At 38.4% G+C, this 15,443-nt stretch overlaps 1 long non-coding RNA gene across 1 annotated transcript in view; it reads left to right on the top strand.

Annotated features, from left to right (window-relative positions):
* The first annotated feature begins 24 nt into the window (after window positions 1-24).
* The window catches only part of LOC144064642 (uncharacterized), a 26,804-nt gene continuing 11,385 nt past the window's right edge, over window positions 25-15,443 (top strand). Inside the window, exons 1-2 of the long non-coding RNA XR_013296855.1 lie at window positions 25-295; window positions 381-415. This is a non-coding gene — a long non-coding RNA (uncharacterized LOC144064642). The remainder of the gene's footprint in view (window positions 296-380; window positions 416-15,443) is intronic.

The following is a 15,443-nucleotide window of genomic DNA, read 5'->3' on the forward strand; positions in this document are numbered from 1 at the left end:
TGATGGTCATAACTTTTGCCGTAATTAGCGTTTGTTAGTGACAAGCTGCCACTCTCTGAGTCGCGTTAAATAATGGCACAATTCACGTTGGATTTTAATTTCTGCGCTGCATATATTTGTTGTGCGGAGAACACGAGAGTAGTGCGCAATTACGCACGCGTGCAGTTTAGAAAAAGCAATGGATCTAAAGCAAACCGATCCAATATAGGGTAAGGAGAAGAAAAAGTCGATATAAAGCATGAAATAATAGAAATCCACGAGGGTGTTGTACGCGTGACTGAGATGAATCGCCAAAGTAAGATTAAAACTTATTTTTAAGTATGTTTGTTTAGTAATCTAAGTTCATTTAAGTTTAATTAAAAGTCTGTTTTCTTACATAGTGTCACAAAAGTGAACATCCGCCGCACACACGAAGGTAAGAACTCCATACAGTTATAATGTCCTATTTTATTGCAGATCAGAACTACTAAATATGTATCTGTTAATTTGTGAACATAGATGGCCAATTAGAACACTTAAAAACGTGTTTTTTCCATTGTAATATCCTATTTTAGGTGTTTTTAAGAGGGTTGGAACGGACTAATTTGTATTTAGTTATTTTATATGGGAAAAATTGATTTGAAATATGAGTGACTTGACATACTGTTGCGCAATAAGCTCGTATGTCAAGGTATTACTGTACATATGTTCTCATAGTATACTGTATGTTAGCATAGAGGCATTTCATTGTAAAATAGCATCCTTCATTCAGTTTCTACTGATGTTGCTGTCTTGTCATTTGTAATAATGATCAGCTTTTATTATCAATTTTCATTACGAGCCAAGCACGTTCCTAAACAGAGCACAACAGAGTGAGTTCATAAAGTGAGGATTTAAAGGCTGTAAGGTGACAGATTGTAACCGAGCCATTTGACAGGTCGGATATCTTCATTTTGACCTAGCGGTGATGTTTAAAAATATGCGACTCATCCGTTTCTACCTGCTTGTACCTTGAGCCTTCTTGGGAAAAAAAAAAAAAAGCAATTACCTGAGACACCAGTGTGCCGCAAAGAGCCTTGGAGGATTTGATCAATTAATCACAAAAAGTCCCTGTAAAAGAATCATTCATCACACGCTAATGCCTCTCTGGCCGAGAGCAGACTAGCGAATGTGACCAAAAAGGATCGTTTCAAGGGTTTTCGGCCTTCCCTTATTGGCCTTTTGTTAACGAGGTATTGAGGAGATGATGACTAGATGCCGTAGATTTTTGTGGCTACGCTTAAATAAATGTTTGAGCAACAATTACAGAAAAAGGGACTGGCTGAGTTTGTTTATCTGGTCATTATTGAAGTTGCTTTAAAGTCGTGTTTACCGTGAAAATATGATATTAGGGTTTGGAGTTAAACTTTTGTTGGGTTGTTTTGGAGATTCTATTTTATCTCCTTTGTTCGGTGTGTTGGAATCCTAAAATTTGGCGCAAGATAAAGTGGGGGGTGGGGACATAAGTATAACAAATTGTTAGAGGCTGAGCACAAAGACGCACAAATATGTGGGAGGGATGAACTATTGGCTGTGAAAAGCGCGTCTTGTCATGTTGATGGAAAACGTGTGGTGGTAAAGAGGATTCATCAATGGCGGCAAGGACAAAAAGAGGCCATTGCATAATGTGATGTTTACAAAAAATATATATTACATATATATATATATATATATATATATATATATATATATATATATATATATATATATATATATATATATATATATATATATATATATATATATATATATATATATATATATATATATATATATATATATATATATATATATATATAAATAATAATAATAATAGATTTTTGGAATATATATATATAATATTTTATCTTTTTATGCTATATATACATATATATAGCATAAAAAGATAAAATATTATATATATATATATTCCAAAAAAATATTATTATTATTTTATATATATATATATATATATATATATATATATATATATATATATATATATATTATAATATTTTATATAATAAGATTATATAATATTTATTTTGTTTTATGCTAGATTTTTTTCCTATCTAAGGTTTCTTTTGATTGCCATTTAAACCTGCACCATTCAAATTGGTGTAAAGGAGAAAAGTCACACTACCAGAACCCACAAAGTCAGTTGAAGTCACATTCTTTCATTTTCTGAGCCGCGGAGGGGTGCTGGAGCCCATCCCAGCTGACTTTTGGACACGAGGCAGTGTACACCCTGAATTGGTGGCCAGCCAATCACAGGGCACGATGTTACGGACAACCCTTCAGTCTCATACTCATACCTAGGGCCAATTTACATTGTCCAATCAGCCTACCATTCATGTCTTTGGAATGAGGGAGGAAACCGGAGTACCCCGAGAAAACCCACACAGGCCACGGGAGAACATGCAAACTCCACACAAATGGACATCACCTGGATTTGAACCCAGGACCTCAGAACCGTCAAGCCGGCACGCTAACCACTGATTCACCGAATTGCAACATATTGTGAAATATTTTCTATTTATTTTGCTGATTTTTCCTGAAGCCACAATTGATTGGTCCCAAGCCCTGTGTACCAAACCCAAAACAAATCTCCTAGCAATCAGTCATCATCAAAAATGGGCTGTGCTAGCATAGCCTCGAAGTAGAGCATTTTTACTGCCAAATCCAACAATATTCCCCGATTTGCGCCCTTCTCTCCTTGATTTATTAGCTCGACCGCCTTAAAAGAATCACATATTACGCCAGAATGAAATTTATAACCCCTGCCTTTTACTCGCCTTCATTATAAATCCATCGACTAAACCAGCGTCATCACGTGAGACGCCCACCCTCACCCTCCACATTCTAAAAAAGCAATTGTTAAACACACATCCCGAACGAGAATGTTGACAAATGGCCCGTGTCGTGCATGGGTGGCATTAGGCGATGGGGGCGGGGTTTAAAGGCCAGGCGTCCGAGTGAGCCGGCTGAAGAAATTAGACCATAAATTGATCAATCTTTGGACACGCGCCTTGGAAATGCAGCTAAAACTGATGCGTCTGGATTAGCGTCAGACGGGTGGCTGAAGGACAATAAAGGTGCTCACCGGGGAGACGTGACCTTCTTCGTAGACGCACACACCGACGCGAGCCCCGATGGCGGGAATCCAAGAGCTCGGGGAAATGTCGTCATCCCAGACGGCGGGCTTAAAAAAATGGATATGAGGCAGGGTTGCCGTTGCAGATGTTTCAATTCGTATTCATTAGCATGGCTTTCCATTACTGACTGGAAATGAAGCCAGTGCGCGCACACGCGTTTGCACACATACTTTTGCATAAACACAATCTAAGTCACAAAGCATTCAGAGTACAATTTATTCCGAGTTGCCTGGATGGAAGAGCGCCAGTGAGAAGGCGGCATGGTTTTACGGAGTAAACATCGGCCCAGACAATAGGAGAAACACAGTTCTCCAAAGAAGAATAGGGAACATTAAATACATAAACAATAAAGCTACAAGTAAAATTTTAAAATAATTGTGAATCTAATTTCACGTAGGTAATGATTTTTTCTTCCTTTCTGATATTTGTCAAAAACTGTCTTACAAGACTTGCCTAGTTAACTAATTTTCTCGCATATAGGCCGTATTTGTCACTCAAGAAATGATGACTGAGGGTACGGCTTATATGCGCAGAAATTAGACTTGACATGCACAAACCTGCAATGAGGTTTTCTTCCTTTCTGTTATTTGTCAAAAACTGTCTCACACAACTCACCTAGTTACCTTATTTTCTCGCATATAGGCCGTATTTGTCACTCAAAAAATGATGACTGAATCGAGGGTACGGCTTATATGCGCACAAATTACACTTGACATGCACGAACCTGCAAAGATGAAACGCCATAACGCAAGACAATGTGGCCGATACTATATCTTGCATAAAACCTGAAAAAACAGTGGGGCCACGCTTAAATAAATGTTTGAGCAATACAGTCATTTATTTCAAAATAGAGAAAATCAAGAATGAGAATCAAGAAAAAAATGAACCTTGCATAAAACGTGAAAAAAACACTTGTTCCTTCCATTGCTCGCTTAGGGTGCCACCATTTTACCTAGGGATGACAAACTAGACCGCTACGGACATACTTCCTGGTTGTACTGGTCAAGTCACTTACTTTTTGAATTTGTCTACGTGCAGGCAACACCTTTTCAGATTGTACAATCCAGCAGACGACCATTTCGGTTCATATAGAATCTCAGAAATACCACGTGCGATGACGTTTCCTAAGATTTTCCCTTCAAAGTAAAACATCTGTACTCCCTATTAAACCCATGAATAAAGACGTGAAAATTGTGAATCAGGGGGCGGCTTGTACGAGAGAAATTGTAAAATTCAACAATTTTAAGGCAGTTTTATATATATATATATATATATATATATATATATATATATATATATATATATATATATATATATATATATATATATATATATATATATATATATATATATATATTATTATACATACATACATATACATACAATATTTATGTATGACTAATCTCTAACATTGCAAAATAGTATCAAACATAAGTGTTGCAATATGAGATTTTCAAAAACGACATTTTTCCTAATGACCTAAAGGAGTTAAAACATTGTTGAACGCATTGTGATGAATGGTCAGATATAACAACGCCAGCTAATTAGTTCGAATGTATTTGCGGCTTTAAATCAACCGCTGTCGACTCATCTCTGAACTAATTGGCTGTCCGAGTCATTTAAAAGCGCCGGGAGATTAGCAGAGAGGCAGAGGGGCGCCGGTGCTTTTCTGTCCGGATTCCCGCAAATCGGCGAATCAGCAGATCGCTAATCGTCTTCATCTCTGTGGCGCCAGTCAAAAAAATGTGCTAATGAACGCTAGATGCTGTCAGGGGGGCTAGCCTTGGTGTGGATATCTGACGGAGGAGGAACCAAGATGAGGATTCAAACGTGGAAGGAACACGTGGAGAACCTCCAGCAGGGAAGAAACTTTTTATCGTATCAAAGCGGACATAGTGCATATGTTTATGATTACATACTTATTCCTTTTTGTTTTCAATTTCACTGACCTTTTTTCTAATCATTAAAAAATGTCATGAAAACTAAACATTTTTGTATTTTTTTTAACTTTATAAACATTTACAGTTCATTTTTGTTTATTTTTAAATGTATAAATACTACACCCTGATTATTTTTTATTTAGTAAGACATGACAATACCTAATTTTTCAAATAAAGCTGTTCTACATTTAACTTACCATATTTTCTCGCATTTTTGCCTCCTCCACGTATAAGCCGTGCCCTTAAAATTGCCTTGAAGTCGTTCAATTTTAAAATTTCTCGCGTATAAGCCGCCCCCTGATTCACAATTTTCACCTCCATATTAATGGTTTTAATAGGGAGTACAAATGTGTTACTTTGAAGGGAAAATCTTAAGAAAAATCATTGCACATGCTATTTCTGAGATACTGTATAAATCAATTGTTGGATTGCACATTCCGAAAGGGTGTTGCCTGCACATAGACAAATTCAAAAAGGAAGTCACATGACCACTAAAACCAGGAAGTGTCCGTAGTGGCGCCCTGAGCGAGCAATGACAGCCACAAGTGAGTTTTTTTTCACATTTTATGCAAGATACATTTTTTTTTCTTGAAGTCTTGTGTTATAACGTTTCGTCTTTCTCCCCTTACAGTTTTGTGCATGTCTAATTTGTGCGCATATAAGCCGTACCCTTGATTCAGTCATTTTTTTTAGCGACATATACGGTGTATTTATGAAAAAAACACACTCAAGGAATGGTTAAAAAAATGAATTTCCCCCATATAATAACACATTCAAATCCTTTAAATGTACGTGTTTATCACCTGACCGCACACTTTAACAATCCCGATGTAAAATATTCTGCTGTTATGATTTTGTTTGGGGTGGTATTGTAGTTTTGGCAGTTGGGGGCATTTAATTTTTTTTTTTGTATGTACTACTCCAGATTTGTATGTAACGTTTATAGTAGTAATTTATTTATCATCAAGTGTGTCAATCGTGTGTGTAAATGTGTGTGTAAGTGTGTTTTTTTTTTTATCAGTGCGCCAAGCCAAAAAGATATCCCAGCAGTGTAGTGGTGGGTTTTGCGTGGGGTTCAGTGGCCCCATCCCACCAGTTTGACACCAGTGGACTAAACTAAACTAATAATGGAAACTTACTCATTAAGTCCTAAAACTTTAAGCCTAAAAAATGGATGTGTATTCATTTTATTTGAAAATTAGTTTCACTGAGAGACAAATTCTAATTTGCTTTCAAAAGTAGACTTGCATAAAAGTTTTTAAAAATTGTCATATGTTTAGATTAAAGTGGACAATTTCATATTAGCAGCAAAGTTTGATGAAAAGGCATTTTTAGTTTCGGGTTGGAAATTTGAAACATTGTTTCAAGAACTTTAAGATACATTTTCTTATATTTAGTGGCTTTGGAAAAATTAGAATTCATTAAATAAAATGAATGTTAGGGTCTGTTAATATCGTAATATAGTATGTTTGGGATATATTTGTGTTTTATTTTGTTAGTACGGTTGCTTGAATATCTTGCAAATATGTGGGAAAAACACTGACATAAATTCCCCCCATTCAAATACTTGAGTTTACTAAACCTTTCCTTTTAAATTGACTGCAAAAAGCTAACAAACAAAAGGTGAAACCAGAAAATAGAGCAAAATGAACCCGCATAATTGGAAAGCGCTTTACTTTGACGAGTTTGCGCGTCTTCCTCCCCAAAATCTCCAACAATTTCAAAAACACATTTCATACCTTAATAATCATGTAACTGGAGTTGACATAAAAATTCCTATAATTGCGTGGCAGAGGGAGTAACAACACGCTTTATTTCAAGCAACTCTCTCTCTCTAGAGCCAAGATGGCGTATGACACCCATCCAAAAGTCATTCTAATTGGAAAGGCAGGAAAAAGTTTGTCAGGAAAGAAGCACACTGGCAAGGGACGTCCCCCGCACTCAATGTGTCAATCGTGTGTGTAAATGTGTGTGTGTAAGTGTGTTTTTTTTATCAGTGCGCCAAGCCAAGGCACGCAAATTTGTCTTTTGTTTTGAAAGCTTTTATTTGGACATGAATTAAACATGCGGGCAGTGCGAGCCGGCTCTCCCTGACAGTGAGGAAGCGCTCAGTGACAAGTTGCACCTTAATTGCCTTGATGGCATCCTCGCAGAGATGTCGTTGTTTGTGTGCATGTACACGTTTACAGACTCAAAACACACCAGGGATGTAACGGCGTGGCAAAATCACGGTTTGCTCGGTGCGGGGATCAGAGTTTGGCGTGAATAAATGCACGGTGGAAAGGTTGGTTTGTGTAGATGGGGTCCAAATTTATGTCCCTTTTTATGTACAAACGAAAAAATCGTACAGGATTAATTCCATACCTGGCAATGCCGGCCAATTGCTACACTTATTAATGATTGCAATTCCCGTTATTAAGTGATACAAAAACGTACAAATGCAACGTTTTTCAGTACACTCCATCTATTAGCCATTTTTCCAATAAAAACTATTTATTTTATACGCAAAAAAACTAAAATTCTGGTCACCACAGGCATAAAACTTAATGGATGAAGATAGGGAGTAAAAAAAAGACTATTTTTTTACATCTAATCCAGTGACTGACTGGCTTCCTGGCCAACAATAAATTGGGATTAAAACATTGTTTTGCGTTTTTTTAACTGCATATTTTACAAAGAAAAAGACTACAGATGGTCAACAAAGTGTCACACTGAGGCGAGTCTTGTCTGTACACGATCGATTGGTCGCCGGTCTTTTGGTCGCCGGTCTTTTGGTCGCCGGTCTTTTGGTCGCCGATCTTTTGGTCGCCCGGAAGGTTATTGATAATTACCATTTAAATCGTTGCTCAAATTCCCTAAATACAAACTGTGAATTACTATTTAGTCATACTTAATGCCCTATTAATTATTAGGCTAAAGAAAAGCTCCAGATTTCCTGGACTTTTATTGTTTTTTTTTGGAGAACTTGTTAAGACCCTGACTGACGTAACTTCTTAAAGGGACAACGCATGTACATACAAACTCTTATACACACACGTCGGCTCAGTGAAACTGCTCATGGCCATTGTTGGCTTTTATTGATGCATAGACCGTGTTGTTTTACCTTGTTTTGTCGCCGGTCTTTTGGTCGCCCGTTGTCGCGGTCTGGGCGACCAAAAGACGGCGACCAATCGACCGCACACGGTCTTGCACTATCGTTGAATCTCAAGACTTCTTCAAGAAAATGTCTTCTGGAAAGAGTTACTGAGCATTTTTGTAAGCCACCTGTGTTTGTTTGCTACTTTGGCCATTTGGCATTGGTTTTCTCCTTCTCAACAAGAACTGAGTCTTAGTTCTGTGCCTCCTTGGAGTAATTTTGTGTTTAAATATCAATCCTTGTTTGTGTTTCCACTCTATGCGAGAGTTGGGAAAATAAATATTTTAAATTTACTAAAGGAATCTCTGCGTCTAACTCTTGCTTCGAGTTTGGTTCTGACACTAAGTAAAGTTACTTAGTCAGACCTGTCAACCTTGGCCAATTGCTCCACTTATTAATGATTGCAATTCCCCTTAATAAGCGATAAAAAAACTGTACAAATGCAACGAGACACAAATTCGCTCACATAGGGCACACTTAAAAGTCTAAAATTGTCTCCAAAGTGGATGGGGTGCCCAATCAGTATGCGCTAAATTCAAGATTATGTAGATGTCGCTGTATGGCGCTGACAGTTTGACTGTCAGTCTGGGTGCATTGCTTGCTGACACGTTATATTTATATCGTGAAAAAACGGTAGTGACTGACTCAATGACAACATTAGCAATGGATGATGACGTTTTCGTCTGCTACCAGTGACCGAGAGGATCCGGATTAGAGCCGAAATGGGTAAAACGAGATTGGTTTCGCAAAAATCGTACCCAATTTGAAATGATCTAAAAATGTATAAAATACTTGAAAAATGTGTAAATTGACAGGTATCATTAATCTTTTTTTTTTTTTAACCAATGGAGGATGCTAAAAAGCCAACATTTTGAATATAACACACTTGGACAACATTATTTATGAAGTCAATTTGAAATTACGCCAAAAGATAGACTGAAATATGCCCTTAAAAACTTAACAGATTCTGGCGGAGTTCCGTTTCTACACTGGCGATATAACCCGCTTTTTTTATATCTGTGTGAATCAGATTTAAATGTCTGAATTTATGTCAAGTATAAATAAAGGAGGCGGCCCGGTGAGAGTGGTTAGCGCATCAGCCTTGCAGTTCTATGGTGGAGGGTTCAATTCCAGGTCAGTGCTCACTGTGTGGAGTTTGCGTGTTCTCCCCCTGGTTTGCGTGGGTTTTCCCCCGGTACTCCGGTTTCCTCCCACATCCCCAAAACATGGCTACATTGTTCCTAAGTATGAGTTTGATTGGTATTCTGTCTGTCTGCCTTGCGATTGGTTGGCCACAAATTCAGTGTCTTCCTCTTGGTGCCCGAAGTCAACTGGGATAGTCTCCAGCACCCCCCAAGACTCTGGAAAATGAATGATTTTTTAAAACAAAGTCTTGCATCACTTTCTGTGCTGAGCATTAGTTCAACCAAGCTGAATTTCTCATAACCTCCAGAGGGCACTACTGACTACTACCTCATTTTTTATTTAAAAAAACCCACTTTATATCTGCACTCAAAATTCGCTTGAAGATGTGCGGGTGTGATACGATCTTATCTTAATGAACGCATTATTAGCACATGCTCACCTGCATCATTTGCGCCTCCCGTGAGCAAGTGTGTGTTTCCTAGCGACACATTTAGAAAGAATATTTTGCAATATTGATTGAAAATATATGTAGTAGTGACCAGGTGAATGAGTGGTTAGGGTGTTGGCTTCGCATTGCTGAGATGGTGGGATCAATCCCACAGACCTTCCTGTGTGGAAGGTTCTCCCAGGGTTTGTGTGTGTGTTTTTTCTGGGTTTCTTCCCACATTCCAAAAGCACGTGTGTTTGAATGCTCTAAATGAGCTCACAGTTCTGTGGTCGTAGGTTCGATCCCCGGCCAGTCCTCACTTTGTGGAGTTTGCCTGTTTTCCCCGGGATTATGTGGGTTTTCTCTGGGTACTCCCATTTACTCCCACATCCCAAAAACATGCATGCTAAGCTAATTGTATGATAAATTGCCCCTAGCTATGAATGGTTGTCCTTTGTCTCGTTGTGCCCTATGATTGGCTGGCCATCAATTTAGGGCCTGGTGACCATAGTTGGCTGGGATAGGCTCCAGCACCCCCAGAGAATTGCATATTAGTTGGAAACTACTTGTGACACACGTGGTTATTGCTGAATGAACTTTTTGAACATCACTTAAAATATTAAATTGTGGCTATTTGTGATATTACCGTATTTTCACGACTATATGGTGCACCACATTTAAAGGCGCAGTGTCTGTATTGAGTGCTATTTCTGTATTTGACACACACACATAACGCACCGCTTTTAAAGGCGCAGCCAGGCATGGCAAAACATACACCAGCTTAACCATACGGACACACGCTAAAAACACGGTTTTAAAAAGACAACGGAAGCAAAACTGAGTTCTGTTGTACTTTTATTTAGCCATTTTACAATTTACTCACGTCATCATCACCCACAAATCCATCAAAGTCCTCTTTCTGTGTCAATTGTCCAAATGAGTAATCAAAAATGCTGAGTTTTATATGTTCGTCCAGGCGTCCACAATCCATTCGCAAATAGTAGCTAGCGTAACTAGCCCGGCGATTTAGTTAAGCCTCCAGGAATGACGGCAAGCTCAGAGTTCATTTTTGTAACTTTGTTTTTCACCGCTGCTTCGGGGGGCCTTAGTAACCAAACCAAAATTGTTTTGCAATAAACACATGCCCACACTATATACGGGTACCTTGTAGGGGCGTGCCTTTAGCGTCTGACCCCACCCACGTCCGCCTTCTCTCTATATAAGAAGCGTGTCGGCAAGAAGTGTTATCAGTCAGGCTTCAGAGCTTACACACGGCGCTCTGCATTATAAGGCACCCTGTCTATTTTGGAGAAAATGTAAGACTTTTTAGTGCGCCTTATAGTCATGAAAATACGGTAAGTTTAAATGACAGAGTTTTGATTGACAAATGTCAACCACATTATCCATGTTGTACCCTTGAAATTCAATATTCAACTTTTAACAGACCTCACACGGTTTAAATCGACTCATCCAATTAAAACAGCCCTCCACACTTTCGCTAAAGTTGCTAATGAACAAGTATGGCTGGTGAATACAAGAATAACTACAATCGTCTGATGGTAATTGTTATGTGACTGACCAGATGTCCTTGAAAGTAACTCAATCAACGTGCTCTGATTGGTTTAAACATCCCGCAATCAATTAGACAGTTGTTTGGAACAATGTCAAAACATCCACAGAGAGTGAGAAGGACTACTGATGAAGTGGCTTTCTTGTTTATCAACCTTTTTTATTTCCAAGTCGACCTCATTAGCACCAGGTCGGAAGCACGCATTTCCAGGTAATTGACTCGTTTGACCGTTGGTCGTCACATCGCGACTAATGTTCCCTCTAATTTTTCATATATGTGGGCATACAGACAACACTGAGGACCAGTGTGAGCAACATCAGAAGTGCTTACTATGGCCACACACCAGTATTACAGCTGTGTATTTTTACTACCCATAAATGATCTAGCCATAACATGTAATTATTAATATCCATACATAAAACATCTTAAATAATGGCACTAGAATTTGCACAAATCAGACTTTGCTTATTTTTGACGTCTGTCCTTGAGGTAGTCTGGCTTATATTTGGTCCATATTTTTCCATCGGAAAACTTACTCACAACATTCACGTTAGCTGGATTAGCTTTAACCTCATGCACAAGTACTGCGAATGCTGTGTAGGGTCGTGTAGTGTGATTTCATCGTGTCCAATGATTGGCTGGACACCTTAAAAGATGCACAGTTCTTTTTAACGCTAAATTGAGGAGTCGACATATGATATCACATTCACTTTAGCTGGGTTAGCTTTAGCCTCATGTACAAGTATTGTCAATGCCGTGTAGTGTAGTGAGATTGCATCGTGTCCAATGAAAGAAGAAGAATTATGCAGTAAAAAGATACAGAAAAAAAGTTATATACATTGGTACCTCGAGATACGAGCTTAATTCGTTCCGGGACTGAGCTCGTATGTCGGTTTTCTCCTAACTCAAACAAACGTTTCCCATTGAAATGAACTAAAAAACAAATTTATTCGTTCCAACCCTCTGAAAAAACACCAAAAACAGGATATTGTATTGGAAAAAAGTTTTATTTGTTCTAATTTGCCATCTATTAACAAAGTAACACATATCTAGTGGTAGTGTGTATATCAAAATTTGTCTCGTATCTCAAGATAAATACTTGCCCGAAATTTTACTCGTATCTCGAATTGCTCGTATGTCGGGCCTCTCGTATGTCGAGGTACCACTGTATATATCTAATATATTTGCAGTGCGTTCACTGCGCTGGATAGGTTTTCTTGTGCGCTGTGTGCGCCCTGTGCGTAATTGCGCATTTGCTCATTTTAGAGGGATCTTAATCGTGACCAACAAAGACATATTTTGTAAAAAACTATCAACGACCTTGAGCTTTATCCTGATAAATAGAATGCGGAGCTACAATCTGATCAATTGGAGACATTATACGACAACACATTCATCTCAGTTGTGAAATTCCACGCGGCGAGATTGTTTGTGTGTATATTTATACAACTGCCTTTGCCCGGAACACTGAAACATGGGAAATTTGAATGTGAGAATAAAAAGCTGCATGCAATCACCTGAACCGAAGAAGGATCCCAACCTTGAACGGCACCCCCGCCCACCTTTAGCCTCCCCGACAACAAAGCTTCCAGATTACACTCGCTCCACGGCGACCAATACAGGGATTGTAAATTTTCATACTGGCACCTTCGAAAGATAGATGAGGCAATCTAGAAAAGTTGAACCGGGAGATACATCAGCAGCTAGCGGACGCGGGAAAAAATAAAAATAAAAAATTATCTGGGCTACCCCAAGATCGTACGCAGGAATACATATTCACGAGGTGTGAGAGCAGCATGCTAACGGCTTATTCTTGCAAAAAATAGATATATTGTTTAATATTCGGCTCAGATAAATTAGCATATAGAACACGGAACGTTCATTCGGCTGTTTTATTTCATGAAATTCTATTTTGTCCTCCAAGTTTAGTCGTATTTAGCAGTTTAAATACATTTAATTGTTAGCTGCGATGGGCTTTCGGACCCCTTATGCTCCTTGTGGCGATAAGCGGTACGGAAAATGAGTGAACAAATGATAGCGATAATGCTAGTTCTTTATTTTTCGTTTTTTTTTTAATGGATACTTTTTAATGTGGTTTACATTTTGGTTAATTTAGCAGTTGAAGTACATTTTCCTGCAATTACTGTAAATTTTCTCAATTTTGTGACTCGCTTCCATCAACAATTTTCGGCATTTGTCGTTTTTCCGAATTCTACTAGTTTTTAAGTTAATGGTTATTAACTTACACACACACTTGGTATGACCTTTGGAGCTTTCATTGTCATATTTGACATTTTCTAATGATACGACTGACCACTCCATCATCAATTTAGAGAGCAATTTAATTCCTCAACTCCGGTGATGAATGTGAATAATTTATTGTCCAGCGAGACTGACATTTAATGAAGCCATTGGTGATTGTGACCTAACAAATTTATCAATGTCTAATTTATTAAACACACCAGAGGGTCTACGGCCATCCATCTTATGGAGAGCATCACATGGTTGATGGAAATAAAAGTATACGTTCGGTGCACCTTTATTAATTAATTTAATAATTAATTTGTTCCAACCCTCTGAAAAAACATCAAAAACAGGATATTGGATTGGAAAAAACATTTTTATTTGTTCTAATTCGCCATCTATTAACAAAGTCACAAATAACTAGTGGTTAAATGCAGACACACTCAAAAATAAGTTTAATATAACCTTACACTAAACTTAATTCTAATTATGTTTGACACTTTGATACCTTTCTTCTCCCGGGTTGGCTCTTTTAGCCCCGCCTCCACCCTGACCTTCAGATGCAACCTATCGAGGGTTGTTTGCCTTTGTCTTCCCTTCAAAATATTCCCAAAATGATGCACACAAATGTCCTCACAATATGATAAGGCACGACCACTTGCCAACGAGAAGTAGTATATACTCCTCTCGTATTAGCAATCGCTCTGCCATTCGCACTGACTAACAGGGGAAAAAAAACCAAAAATGCAATGCTCCGCCCAGTGCTCATAGAGACATTAGACGAGGGAGTTGCGACGGGAAAGACAGTGGCCATGATGTTCTTATGAGCAGACCCTCGCGTCCGCTGTATGTCCGTATATCAAAATGTGTCTCGTTTCTCAAGATAAATATTTGCTCAACATTTTACTCGTATCTCAAATTGCTTTTATGTCGGGGCACTCGTATGTCAAGGTACCCCAAACTCAGAGCCTTCATTTTGCAACTGTCAATCACGTCGGTTCGCAGTTGGGACATAGCTGACTTAAACCAATAAATAGTTCCCAGATTAAACATTTAAAGCCTGCCAACCTTCCTTTATCACGCCCCTTAGGACGGAAAATAGACAGATGTTGCGAAACAAAGTATTTTTAAACAAACTGGTTAAAATCAGGTCCGTTCTAGTTGAATTTAATGCTTTTATTGTCATTATACAAGTATAAATGAGATTAAAAGCTTTCACCAGAAAGTTCACAAACAACAACAACAAACAAACAGATCAATAAATAATACATAAGTAGAAACAACGTAAATAAGTAGGGAAGCGCCCAAATAACAACAACAAAGAAACAAACAAAAATGTAGATAATAATCAATGAATTCATAGTCAACATAGTAAATACGTAGTTGTCAACATAGATAAGTTCTGACTAGAACTGCGCAATTGATCCGGTCTGAGACTTATTTATTTCAAATTCCTGAGAACTGACCTGACCTTTAACCCTTTCACCTTCTTGCTTTTTGTACTAGATGTTGGAGGGGAATAGCTTCTGGCAAACCTGCAATACATAATAAATAACTAACTTTTTGTTCCCCCCCCCAAAAAAACCCAGAAATGACAATACAGACCAGGAAGAGAATTATATAAGCATGTCCTGGTCTACGGGGACCGGCGGTCACGTTGGCAGGCGCCACGCATACTTGTCTCGCGTTATTGCCTCCACTTTTCTTCCGCTGGGGAAGACGTCATTACGGCGCATCGGCACTCTCGTGCGGCAGGCTCGGTGGGCCGCGAAAAATCTGACTAATTCCGGGAGAAGTTGCGGCAGCTCGTCACGCCGCTGACTAATAC

Source organism: Stigmatopora argus, chromosome 2 (genome assembly GCF_051989625.1).
Source record: "Stigmatopora argus isolate UIUO_Sarg chromosome 2, RoL_Sarg_1.0, whole genome shotgun sequence".
NCBI lineage: Eukaryota > Metazoa > Chordata > Actinopteri > Syngnathiformes > Syngnathidae > Stigmatopora > Stigmatopora argus.